Source organism: Pelodiscus sinensis, chromosome 32 (genome assembly GCF_049634645.1).
Source record: "Pelodiscus sinensis isolate JC-2024 chromosome 32, ASM4963464v1, whole genome shotgun sequence".
NCBI classification, from domain to species: Eukaryota; Metazoa; Chordata; order Testudines; family Trionychidae; genus Pelodiscus; species Pelodiscus sinensis.
This window is the reverse complement of record NC_134742.1, coordinates 11,038,661-11,052,259: the sequence shown is the minus strand read 5'-3', so window position 1 is coordinate 11,052,259 and position 13,599 is coordinate 11,038,661. Positions and strand designations below refer to the sequence as shown.

At 54.1% G+C, this 13,599-nt stretch overlaps 1 protein-coding gene across 3 annotated transcripts in view; it reads left to right on the top strand.

Annotated features, from left to right (window-relative positions):
* Nucleotides 1-13,599, top strand: part of MGAT1 (alpha-1,3-mannosyl-glycoprotein 2-beta-N-acetylglucosaminyltransferase) — a 32,936-nt gene that overhangs the window by 2,527 nt on the left and 16,810 nt on the right. For all 3 annotated transcript variants that reach the window (XM_075914062.1, XM_075914061.1, XM_075914060.1), the window contains exon 2: nt 1,213-1,844. The gene's annotated coding sequence lies outside the window, so the exon portion shown is untranslated. The remainder of the gene's footprint in view (nt 1-1,212; nt 1,845-13,599) is intronic.

Here is a 13,599-nt window from a genome sequence, read left to right as displayed (position 1 = left end):
AAGGAGCTGCCCCCCCATATCTCCAGGTGGGGGGGGAGGGAGGGAAGGAGCTGCCCCCCTTATCTCCAGGTGGGGAAGGAGCTGCCCCCCCATCTCCAGGCGGGGGGGAGGGGGAAGGAGCTGCCCCCCCATCTCCAGGCGGGGGGGAGGGGGAAGGAGCTGCCCCCCTTATCTCCAGGTGGGGAAGGAGCTGCCCCCCCATCTCCAGGCGGGGGGGAGGGGGAAGGAGCTGCCCCCCTTATCTCCAGGTGGGGAAGGAGCTGCCCCCCCATATCTCCAGGTGGGGGGGGAGGGAGGGAAGGAGCTGCCCCCCTTATCTCCAGGTGGGGAAGGAGCTGCCCCCCCATCTCCAGGCGGGGGGGAGGGGGAAGGAGCTGCCCCCCCATCTCCAGGCGGGGGGGAGGGGGAAGGAGCTGCCCCCCTTATCTCCAGGTGGGGAAGGAGCTGCCCCCCCATCTCCAGGCGGGGGGGGGGGGGGAAGGAGCTGTCTCCCCTCACCTCCTAACAGGGAAGAGCTGCCCCCATTTCTGGGCAGAGGGCACAGAACTAGACAGGAGGATAGGAGCTGCGGAGGCGGGTGATCTGAGGAGACGCACAGGAGGGGAGATGTGCCTGTCCACACAGGCAGAGGGGGTGTGGCTGAACTGGGAAGCTCAAGGGTAAACAAATATCCTATCTTGCGGAGGATGGAGAGAGGTTTCCAAGGGGGGGCAATACGGGGATGCAGTTCCTCCCTCTTTCTCCTTCCCCTACCCTCGGGCTGGAGATTTGTAGTAGCATGTTCCATGGCATTGCTGGGGCGAACATCCTGTTGGAACAAAGTGAGGGGAAAGATTCTGCAGGGTGGGCAGGGCAGAATGATGAGAAACTATTGGGTGAATGTACTAGCCGTGCCCACATGGAAATCCCTCTGAAGAGGAGGGGAAGGGTAGAGATATCATAGGAATGGGGAGGGGGACAGTGGGCAGAGGTGGTAAAGGAGGTTAAGTAGAGAAAGGCTACCATGGGCACAGTGTGTGTGGGTGGGGGAGGAAGTGAAGCTTGGGGAGCTATACCACAGGAGCACAGGTGGGGAGGCATTATAAGTTAGATATACCACAAGAGCGGAAACAGATATTCATAGGAGCAGAGCATCCTGTTGGCATTAATGCTCAAGGGACGGCGGGGAGGATGGACGCTTCTGTCTAATACAATTGTGTGTCTGTTACACAGAGCCAAGGAAGGACTGAGAGGCAATGAGGATGGCACGCCATTCCCACCTCCCTGAGACGGGACTCGCCATCTGGGATCTGGCAGGACTCTAGGAGATGGGACGCCAGGGCTTTGGATTGTGCCCAAAACTGGCGATGCATCGCCTTGAGCCTGGGGAGTGAGAGCTCACCAGGAGACACGCGTGTGCCCAGATGCGCAGAGAGCAGCTGGACGGTAACGGCGATGGGGCAATGTGATCTGCAGCAGGGCTAATCAGGAGGGGGTGAAAAACAGACTCTTGTGTACGTGACTGCTTTCTTCCCTGGAGACCTGAGGGGCTATAATGGCTTAATTCTTTTGGGAGACCCTTGAGGAAAGACGGAGAATTATTTCAAGACTGGGAGACACCAGTACAGAATTTGCCCCCCGCTTTCAGTGGGGGAAGCTTGGGGTGTGTCGATTAGCTTTGAACCAGGATAGGGGGAACTGCGTGGGCCATGCAAGAGATGGAGATACCCTTTCCTGCTGTCCTCCTGCATTGAGTCCTCGAGTGGGGCTCTGGAAGGGGGAGGGGGGACCCCAGAGACCCCCCTCCCCCAGGAGAGGACCAGAGGCCTGGTGTCCACCAGCAACTCGGAGCCGACACCAATCAGGTGAGACTTTATGTACAATGTGTCTTGTCAAAACTGAGAGAGAAGCTAAGCTTTCTTGCCATTCTTTCCATTGCTCTCTTGTTTCTGTTGGCTGCTGGAAGATGATTTCCCTCTGTCTTGCCTCCATCCTGCAGAGGAAATGGTGGAGGAAAGAGAATGCATTGATGGGCAAAGAACCCCTTTGGGCAGTTAATCGGTGGAACTCACTGATGTAAGATTTTGAAATTGTTCAGCATGAGGCCACTGGATTGGAAAACTAAAGGCCTGGGACTCTTCTATGAATACATATAGGCTACGTCTACACTGGCATGATTTTCCGAAAATGCTTTTAACGGAAACGTTTTCCGTTAAAAACATTTTCGGAAAAGCGCGTCTAGATTGGCAGGACACTTTTCTGGAAAAGCACTTTTTGCGGAAAAGAATCCATGGCCAATCTAGATACGCTTTTCCGCAAAAAAGCCCCGATCGCCATTTTCGCGATCGGGGCTTTTTTGCAGAAAACAGAACTATGCTGTCTACACTGGTCCTTTTGGGCAAAAGTCTTTCGGAAAAAGACTTTTGCCCGAACGGGAGCAGCATAGTTTTTTCGGAAAAGCACTGATGATTTTACATTAGATCGTCAGTGCTTTTGCGGAAATTCAAGTGGCCAGTGTAGACAGCTGGCAAGTTTTTCTGCAAAATCAGATGATTTTCCGGAAAAACTTGCCACTGTAGACACAGCCATAGTGTCTCTGGGCTACAGCCACAACAGTGATGGTGCTTGGGTTTGGGGTCTAACATCATTAATGGCTGGGGGTTACCAACAACTTCTTTTCTGCCATGAGATCACACTGGGCGTGGGTGTTTCATATATGTGATGCCTTTGGAGCATCTAATGTTGGTTGGTTTGTGTCAATGAAACAGGTGCTTCTGTTTAGACATGCTTGCATTGAACTGATATGGAGTGGGGAGTTGGGATACTGGATTAGATAGCACGATAACACCTACCTCTTACCTAGCACTTTTCATCAGTAGGTCTCAAAATGCTTTACAAAGGAGGTCAGGGTGGTTATGCACATTTTGCTGATGGGGGAAACTGAGGCACAGAGCCTCCCCCAGCCCTGGTGGCCGCCTCCCCTGGTTACTCAGTTACCTGTTCACATCCCTACTTGGTACTCCACAGAGAATCTACCTACATGTTTTACACACAGGCCTCTGCAGGTCAGCTGAGAGTGATTTTCAGTGTGACTGGTGCCGTAGAAGGGAAAAGCCCAATATCCAATTCCGTGCCCTGTCTGAGCCAGCCAGGGCCCCTGACCTGGGGCGTTAATGGAACCAACTCTTCCTAGTGAAGAAAGGCCCCTTATCCCATTCCCCAAACCTCCTCTACCTCAGGTTGGATCGGAATCAGTGCCCCCTGTAATAAGAAAAGCTGAACTGTACTAGGATATAAAGGGGTAACTGGTGGATATAAAGGGGTAACTGGTGGATATAAAGGGGTAGCTGGCATGCTTATTGGAGTAACCAGCAGCAGCCGGCTAACTGGTTAAACATACTGTTTAATTGATTAACGGGATTTTACATCCCTAACCTGCATGAGAGAAACAGGTGAGATTATAACTGTTATTGGACCAGCTTCTGCTGGGGAGAAAAACCACTGCAGTTGTCTTAGCAATTGTCCTCAGTAGACCCCAGTGTTTTACTAAGGAGCGTCATTAATCCCTATTTTACGATTGGGGAAATTGAGGCACAGAGCAGGGAAGTGGCTCGCCCAGAGTCAGGAGGCCGCATTTCCCATTCCCTGAGCCTGCCAAACCTCCCTGACCTAGGGTCGGCTTGGAACTAGGAATGGAATAGACCCCCCTCGCTCCGCGACAGGGCTGGATTGAATTTGATCCCATGGGAGCCTTTGTGAGGAGTGGGTGCTTGTGGGGTTCCCGAGATCTGGTACCAGTCCCGCTTACAAACATCCTTTTGGTGTTCTGACCATTAGCAGGCAGGCCCAGGTCTGATAGGCGATTACAGCTGTTAGGACACTGCGGTAGAGACACATTCCTATCTCTTCCCAGTACCAGTTCTGGACTGCAAACTGAAACCCAACCCATCTTCCCCGAGAGAGCGACAGCGCTTTTCTGTACAGTGCTAATGAGCTATTGTGTTTGCTCACAGGCTCAGCTCTGCCTGGTGCTCGGTCTCTGCCCCTCATCTCCCCTCTCCTTTGTACTGGCGCCAACGTTTGCCAAGGTTAGGTGCTCAGAAGTTGGATAGGAACGGTGGCCTTAACATGGTGTGTTTTGAGGCGGGGAACCTATTTTCAGTTACGTCAGCACGTTTCTTCAGCGGTGACGCTGTTGCTCATGTCGGTGTCCCCAGCACGCTCGCAAGGAGTGCAGCAGACAGACATCCACAAGCCTGCATCTAAATAGCTCAGATCCAAGAATGATAGCTAACCCTGCAAATAATTACCCAGGGTCCAGCCTGGCTTGTACAGCGCTGCCTCCCAGCTCTGGTCCCCGAGCTAGCTATAGTAAAGCAGGTGCAGACATGTCTTTCTGGGCTGCAATCGCCCAGATTGCGATGTGGCTGTAACGAGGCAGCTATTAAAGGTGTCTTACGAAAGAGGTGGACAGCTCAGAACACAGAATGCAGACAACATAAAGATAGCCTGCAGCAGAAAAACAAGTTGGAAGAATTTCATTTTAAAGACAGGCCATTTGGAAGTCAGATGGTTTCTTTGTGCCTCCCTAAAAATCCAATCTCCCCATGGATTCAGTTCCACTTGCCGTATTTTTTTGTTCTGTATTCATATGGCCTCTAGCATGAAGGATCCATGCTTGGAGCTCCTAGGGACTAGAGTAATAGAAATTACTACTACACTTGAACCTCCTTAATCCGGGTGTCTGTGAACACTAATGGTTCGGACTCTTATATAACCCTCCCAGACTCCACATCCTCACCCCCAGCATGCTCCTGCCCTTCCAACTCTGCATCCCCATCCCCACTAACAGTTTAAATACAGTGCATTCAGGATCTGTCTTATGGCCAGTGTTTCCTGTAAGGTGAACATTTGAGTGGCCATCTAGGGGGGATTCAGGTGCCACCCAGCTGATGAGCAGAGTGCCCACAGCCGGCACAATGTGTTCCTACTGGTGGTGCACATATGCACATGCCTTGGTGCACACAACAAAAATTATTCTCCACATGAATGGGAAAAATAGAGGGAACATTGCTTATGGTGTGTTGTTTATGTACAGTTCTCTACTATGGTTTGTACATATAAAAGCTTTAGAAATAGACTGTGTTTACCTTTCATTATGGTGAACACCCATGGTCTGGCATAACCTGTTTCGCAAGGTTGCCAGATTCAAGAGGTTCATTCACGTGTTGTGGTGAGATGTTAAACAGCTATCATGCCACCCCCTAGAAGTGGCTGCATTTCAGCACTGGGTGAAATGTTTTCTGTATCAGTCCAAGTACTGTGGGTTCATTCACTGCTCAGCCCAGGGCATCCTTTAAGATGATGGGCCTTCTATAAAAGCAAGCAGTGGTCCCCAACCTTTTGGGGCTGCTAGGCGCCCGGGGGCGGGGGGTGGGGGGTGGGGGTGGTGTCGCCCATATGCCTGGGGCTGGCATTACGCATGTGTTGCGTGCCCGGGGCAGGGGCCACTCATGTGCTGCGCGCCTGGGGCCAGCACTGCGCATGTACCACGCGCCGGAGGCAGGGTTGGCTCAGATCATTCGGCAGGTGCCATGGCGCCCACGGGCACCGCATTGGGGACCACTGAAGTAAGGTTTCTTTCTCTTGTGGTATTGCCTGGAGGGCACAGGGTTTTGCACATATACAGAGCATGAGACAGTTCCCCAAGCACTCAAGAGGGCCATTGGAGAAACTGAGGCGTGGCGAGAGGCAGTGCCTTGCCCACGCTAGGCAAATCAGTGTCGGAACTGAGAATTGAGCCCAGATGTCTTGTGCCCTGTTAACTCCAGCGCTTTTACAATGTTTGGTCTAACGGCCATCCCCGGGCTGGAATGTTTCTTGTCGTCCCTAGCCACTTTGGCAGCTTGATGCTAAACACACTTAGCGTATCCGACCACAGCAAGGACAATTAGCTTAAATTATTATCTCGAAAGGCTTGAGCGAGTTAATGTGTCTCCATCTGTTATTTAAGAGGGAGCCGCTCTCAGACGAGGCTGGATAATGAGTGGAGCCAGTGAGATGGGGAGAGATACCGGGAGGCTGCCAGATGATAGGAACAGCAGAGGAGACCCTGTAGCTAGAATGGGGTGACCCTGGGAAAGGGCAGGGAGGAGACGGATGCTAGCGGAGGGGAGTAAAGAGCCTAGATCTCCCTCCTGCCACTGCTGTTCTAGCCCCGGCTCCCCTCAGTCCTGATTCTCAGCCTCTTCCCTTGCTAGTCCAGCACTGGGCTCCCCTCTCCAAGCCTGCAAATCCAGGGTGGTACCGTACTCTGGGGACGAATCTGAATTGGATCTTGTCAGGAGGAGAAGCCAGAGCAGGGCTTTGTGTGACGGCTGCAATACCTGCTTCTATGCACAGTTCTAGCGCAAACTGGGGATGTAAAAGCCTCTTGAATTGGTTAACCGGTTAAACATTATGGTGAACCGGTTCACTGATTTGGAGGGGGGCACGAGTGTGGAGCTGCTTCAGCCCCACTGAACTGGAGTGGCCCACCCCACCGCAGACAGGGGCTCCTCCAGCCAGGCTCTGTCTGCGGCGGGCTTGGGCCTGCTGCAGGGAGAGGCTGCTCCAGCACGCCCGGGCCGGCTGCAGACAGAAGCTGCTCCAGATGCTAGATTCTCTGAAGCCCACTGCGAACGGAGGCTGCTCTGGATGACCAGACCACCCCCTGTCCATGGGTGCCCCCCCCGCAGGGGAGGAGCAACCCCCTACCTGTGGCTGATGGGGAGTTGCTACAACCCCTGCCAGTTAACTTTCCACAACCCTAGTGAAAATTTGGGTTTGGAGGCAGAGGGGCCTGGGATGGCCATGGATCAGCACTGAAAGGACTGGCAGAGCTTGGGGGGCAGTAAAAGGAGGGGCTAGCACAGGGCTACTTGACACAAGGCCCATGGGCCGCATGCGGCCTGCGGCTTGTTTGTTTGTGGTGCAGTTTGGATTTACACAGGGCTCAACACGTAGGCTATGTCTAGACTGCAAGCCTCTTTCGAAAGAGAGCGTCTAGACTGCACGTTGAACTTTCGAAAAAGCGGCTTGCTTTTTCGAAAGAAAGCATCCAGTGAGTCTGGATGCTCTCTTTCGAAGAAGCCCTATTTACATTGAAGAACGCCTTCTTTCGAAAGAGGAACTTTCGAAAGAAGGCGTTCTTCCTCGTGAAATGAGGTTTACCGCCATCGAAAGAAAAGCCGCGTTCTTTCGATTTAATTTCGAAAGAACGCGGCTTGAGTCTGGACGCAGGGGAAGTTTTTTCGAAAAAAGGCTACTTTTTTCGAAAAAACCCCTGAGTCTGGCCACAGCCGTAGTCCACAGGTGGGAGCCAAAACAAAAAAGTAGTCAATATAATTAGCTTCTGTTGCTATCTGTTTTAGTAGCTACATTCCTGGACTGTCCTTGCTCATTAAAAATGCCGTCATGGGGTGGAAATGGGATAACTATAGCATGTTATTAATATCAGCAGAACTGACTTAAATGGGGCCTGCACGTTGTATAGTCCTGCCTTAATCTTTGTAGTCATGCCCCTCAGTATGAAAAGCTATTTGCATAGATTTGCATATAGATTTGCATGTCTATGCAACCACACTTAAGTTGCGGCCCCCGGCATGTGCTGGGAGTATCATTGTGGCCCCCGGGGCTTCCAAAGTTGAGTAGCAGGAAGTGGCAGCAAAGGACTGAGGAATATCGGCAGAGCAGTGTGGAAGCAGCCTGCTGTTTTCCTGGCTGTGGCTAGTGCCTCACTTCTCCCTTCCTTACACTCTCTATGCCAGTGGTGGGCAACCATGCGGCCCTTTGGGGTTCTAGGTGCCCTCTTGTTTACCGTTGCCAGATGCTGCTGGGTTTCGTCGGCATAGGTTTTTCTCCCTACCGCTATTGCTAAAGTGACACCCCCGTAAAGCCAGGGCACGTGCAGTGAGGTGCGGGACCCTGACTGGGAAAGCCAGGCGCTCCCTCTGTACCCAGTCAAAGCGCTTCTCCGCTTCAGGCAGACACACGCCACAAATTCTAGGCGCACTAGCGCAGGGAGCAAAACACCCCTATTCTGAGAGACCGTCTTGGTTATGACGCTCTTGCGGCCGGCTGAGATGGAGGGGGGCTACTCATGCGGCCCACTCAGGGCTGGCCTTACCGTGAGGCGAACGGAGGTGGCCAATACTTAATATTTTTGAACAAGGCATTTTAAGTTGTTAGCTCTCCTCTATTGGGGCAGGTAACGGAGCAGGACCATGAGAGGAGTCGAACAGGAAGAAGGCAGAATTGAGATCTTGCAAAGTTTTGGCCCAAGCAAGGGGGCATCATTTGAGCTCCCCGCATCAGGTGCCAAAATGTTGTGGGCTGGCCTTGGGCCACTCACTGCTCTATGGGCTTGTTCCTGGTCCACTCAGTCTCGCTCCCCTATCCCTTGAGGGCCAGGCTGATTTGGGGAAGGATCCCCACTCCTCAGCACTCTCTGCGAGGGAAGACTGCTCTAGATCTAGGGCTGTAAATGTGGGTCAGAACAGTGTTTCTCAATCAGGGGTACGAGTACCCTTAGGGGTACTTGACGTAGCCCCCGGACTTCTCTCAATACAACTGAAACTTGGAGAAAACTGAATTTTTGGGTGACGTTTTCCAGCGCTTTATTATTTTTTGTACTTTTTACACCCAAAAATGTCATCGCCCGCCTGGCTACGATGAAGTTGTTGAAACAAATGTGTTACAGCATTTTTTCTACTGTTGTGTATCTGAAAACTGTAGGTACTGGGGGTACTTAAAAAAAATTGTAAAGGGGGATACTTTGTATAAAAAAAAAAGGTTGAGACACTGGGTTAGAACACTTAAGCAGTTAAATGGTTTTAAATGGTATCATTTAACGGGTTAACCTTTAACCGAGGTTGCTCCGTGGGCTAGTGCAGGATAGCTGGGGTTGAAGTCCCCTTGTGCTGTGAGTCTTCCGTGGCTGAGGACGTGCTGGCCGGCTGGCAGGGACCAAGAACCAGCTGGCTTGCCACAGCCAGGACTGGCTTCCTGCCAACCGTCCGTGGCTGGGGCTGCCGTGGCCCCGCGTAGCTGGCTGCCCACTGGGATTTGGGCAGTGGCTGGTTAACCAGTTAACCTTTTACATCCCTACCTTGATCCGTCTCCAGGGTGACTGGGGAAATCTCTTTAGGCAAAAGGCTGGCAATTGGTCACTGCAGAATACAAGACATTCTTAGCCCCCCAGACCAGTGACGGCGCTGCTCTATCTTGGGCTGCATTTCAGGGGTGGCATCCAAGGGGAGAGACGCTGATGGGTTAGAGCAGTGGGGACTGGGGGTCAGAACTCCTGGGTTCTGCCCCCAGCTCTAGGAGGGGTGGGGTCCAGTGCAGTGTTCCCTGCCAGTTGTGCGCTGGTGCAGTTGCTTGGGAGAGATTCAGAAGCTGCCCAGCTGATGAGCAGCGCACCCACAGCTAGGTTTTGCGGTTCTATTGGGTGTGCATTGGGGGTGCATATTCACACACGCCTTGGTGTACATGGAAAAATTATTCCGCACATGGATGGTAAAGATGAGAGGGAACATTGGTCTAGCGGTTAGCATGAGGGAGTCAGGGTTTAGAGCTAAAACTTGTGTGTGTTCCTAACCCTCCCAATGTCCCTATGTGACCGTAGCCAAGTCACTGAAGCTCCGTGCCTCAGTTTCCCCCTCCATATAATGCATGGTGGTGAAATGTGCCTGCCTTAATAGAGAGCTTTGAGATCAAGAGATGAAAAGCGTGATGGGTGCTTATTATGCCGGCTTGATCTGTCTTCTCTCACAGGCCTATCAGCCGCCTTTCCCTGTTGCCTGAGAAAGCTGAGGGCAAACTCGCCTACGTGTTCTTTTGTCTGTGACTGATTAGTGGCTTTTGTATGCATGCATGTGGCTGATCCTTGGTTTGCAGCCCTGGCAGGAGTCCTGGCACAGGCCGGCAGCCGGTTATCTTGGTGTGATCTGCTGGCTGCTCGTCTTGTGTGTGTGGATCTTCTTATGAGCCCCCTTGGCTGCTGGTATAACCAGGTAATCTGGTTCTCTGTCCTCTGAGCACATCACGCCCAATGGGCTGCAGCACTGTATGGGAGTGGACTAGATTTTCCCAGCATCCACCTGGACACAATTCCTTGCCAAACCCGGGCGTGTGCCCGTAATATGGTCTTCTGTGACTCGGTCACAAGGGTGCGTGTGGAGGGATTCCAGCCCCTCCCACTCCCAACCTCTTGGGATCCGCTTTTGCGGCTGCCTGGGTCAGCGGCTCCCGGCAGGTGGGATACCTTGCTGCCCCGTTGTCCTGGACGGGCAGTGTGTCTCCTGCACAGACAGCGCTTGGTGATCAGGTGCCCTTGGGGAGAAATGTCTCCCCCTGGATTGCATGGGCCTAGGCGAGTCTTGCCCCAGGTGTAGATGAGGAGATAGGCCGTTTTCCCCTGACTGCCTCGCCCTGTTTCATTTGCGATGGACTCCCTGTCTGCGCTGAATTAGATCGAAACCCACCAACGCCCTTTGCATCGCATGGGCCGGCTGGGAGTGACTTCACCTCTGAGCCATGGCTAGATTGAAACCAGCAATGCCCTAGGGCAAGGGTGCGGAACCTAAGGCCCCGGGGGCCAGGTGAGGCCCCGGGGGCCAGGTGAGGCCCCCAGCTCGCCTGGATCTGGCCTCCCGAGGCTCAGGGCTTCCCACCTCCCAGCATTGGGGAGCCCACACTGGTGCTCCAGCCCCTCTCGCCCCCCCCCCCACCCTCCTGCTGGGCTGGAGCACACAGATCGACTCGCCTGGGCCCCCCCTAGGCTTTGGTGTGCGAGGAGAACATGGGGAGGGTCTTTCTGCTTCTCAGTCAGGGGCCACGTCCGTGAGGGTTTGGCTTTTCTTTTCTGCTTCTCCCGGGTATACGGCCCCTCACTGATTTTTCTGTGGGTCAGCGGCCCCTAACCCTAAAAAGATTCCCCGCCCTTGCCCTAGGAGGAGGACCTGTTGGCAGGAGGCTTGCAGGGTGTCTGCCTTGGAGGTGTCTTCTGGGGGAGGGGGCCTAGATGACATTCCCCATCTCCACTGAGCCAGCCAGTCCTGTCTCCTGCCTCGCCTTGGAGCTGTGGCCAAGCTGACTCCTCACAAAGGAGTTCCAGTTCTCTCCCCTCAGAGCCACCCAGTTCCCCACCCTGGGACTGTGTCCCCTAGTGGAGAAGGGTCCCAGACCCTATGACCATTCCCCCTGGCACCAAATCAGCATCCCCTAGAGTATGGGTTCCCAAACCGAGGGGCGTGTCCCCCTGGGGGATGCATGAAAAAATTCGGGGGGGGGGGGGGCGGAAAGCGAGGTGACCCAGCCCCTTCCTCTCCCCCCCCCCCCAATCACCTGCAAGTTTTGTTGATATTCTTGTTTTTCAGCCCTGGTCAGTCCCTGTTGCGGGGCGTGGGGAAGGAGTGAGGGTTTCTCAAAAATCAAAAAGAGGGCGTGCTGCCGAAAAGTTTGGGAACCCCTGCAATAGAGAGAAAAGGCCCTGAATCCCATCCCTGCCCCCTTAAGCCAACCCTGGGGCCAGATTGGAGCTGGTACTTGTGTTCCCTGTAAGCTGGGTGCTTGGGCGGCCACCCAGGAGAGCTTCAAATGCCACCCAGCTGATCAGTAGAACAGCCAAAGCCGGCAGTGTGGGTTTCTAGTGGTGGTGCACGTCAGCACCTGCCTCAGCACACAAAACAAAATTTATTCTGCTCATGGGTGGGAAAAAATGAGAGAGGACATTGGCCATGGACCTCCGCCACAGTGCCCTGTCTCCCGTTCCCTGTGCTAGCCAATCCCTGTGTTTCTTCCCCTTCTCTCTGTAGCGAGTGGCTCTGTTTTGCAATAAGTGGGTCTGATCGGGGCCATGTGAGCGTAAGGGAGAGCAGAGGCTGTGAGGAGTACAAGGCTGGGGTGCGGTGACCTGCCAACCGTCCTGTGCGGCCCTTTGGTCTGTCACACTCAGCCACTGGGCTGTGGGTCCCGGAGGGAGCCTGCGCCAGCTGTGGAAGCTCCCCCTTCACTGGGACAGGCTGGGCTGGGCCACTCCTGCAGTGCTTGGTGATCTGTGTTTTCAAGTGTCACAGCCCCCTCTGTGAGTAGCTGACGGGGGTTTATTCAGTGAGGAAACTGAGGCACCAGTCTGGGAAGGGCCTCTCCCAGAATTCCAATGGATGAGTGGCAGAGCCACCAATAGAGGCTGCTCTCACCACTAGACCCAACTCCCTTTCCAGGACTGGAACTAGAACCCAGGAGTTCTGATTCCACCCGTAACCCACCAGACCCCACTGGGACTAGAACCCAGGAGTCCTGACCAACGTGCCCTTTAATCGTTTTCATGTGTGTGTGGAATAATGTCCTGTGCCTTGAGGCACATGCGGAGGTGCACCACCAGCAGAAACAAGTCGAGTGTGAGCGCTCTGCTCATCAGCTGGATGACGCTCGCTCCTGAGCTGCCGCCCAAGTGTGACTCCTAGTTCTACCCTTCTCCAGCCACTAGTCCCTGCTTCCAAACCACGGGGTTTACCCAGAGGTCCTTGCCTCCTGCTCTGACCACTGGACTCCCCTCTCGGAGCTGGCAGCAGAACCCTGGGGTGTTAATCCTCTAAACGGGGGGTTGCGGTGGTGCCGGGGGGGATCAGCACAGATTAATTGGGCTGAATGAGTTGCTAAATTATTGTGGGAGCTGTGGGAGAGATGCAGTAGCAAGTGGCCTTGGTTTTCCCACTTAGTGACCTGACCCCACCCGCTCTGCGCTGTGAATGTTGTTGCTGGCCCTGGCGGTATCTTTCCCTTCCCGGCCTGAACCTCGCCTCCCCCGTTGGTTGCTGACCCGCTGTGCTGGCTGGCTTCCTGTTTGTGTCCTGTGCACCACCCGCGGCTCCCCCCTTCACCCGAAAGCCCCTCCCATCCTCCACTGCTCTGCGACCAGCCGGCTGGTTCCCGTTAGAGAGCAAGCTGCGGAGGAGAGCCCAGGACAGACTGTTCCTCTGTGTGTGTGTGTTCCTCGTCTCGGTGTGTTTGTGTCTGGCTCTGATCTACCTTTGAAAGCCAGCTGGAGGTGCAGCTGGCCAGGCCCTGAGCTTTCCCTGCCAAAGATGGTATAAGCCACGTGCTTTCCCACCATCTCACCTGAGCCCCCTCGCTGCACCCCACTGAGGGTGGTGCTGCCCAAAAGGAGAGGGGTGCTCCCTACAGACACACCCCGCCCCCCACTCATGCCTAGAGTCCCTGTTTCCCTGGCGATCTCCCCTGAAGGCAGACCTGGCCTGATCCTGTTGGCTTGAAATCTCAGTTCTGAGGTGGCACCAACTGTTGGCCTGTTAACAGCCGGGGTAGATGCGTCTCCCGTTGCCGACAGGGAGCACGCACGTGGGTGTGATCAAGAAGGGTGCTGATGCGGGTCTCCCCCCCACCTTTGTGACTGTAACCGTTTCCCCGCTGTGCTGTGATGGGGAGTGGGGCGGGCTGAATCAGTCTTGGCCTGGGAAAGCCCCCGGGTTGTGGTCACAGCTAGGGATACACTTAAAAAAACCAGCGAATAGTCCTGCAGCACCTTAAAGACGAACAAGAAAATGTTGGCAAATG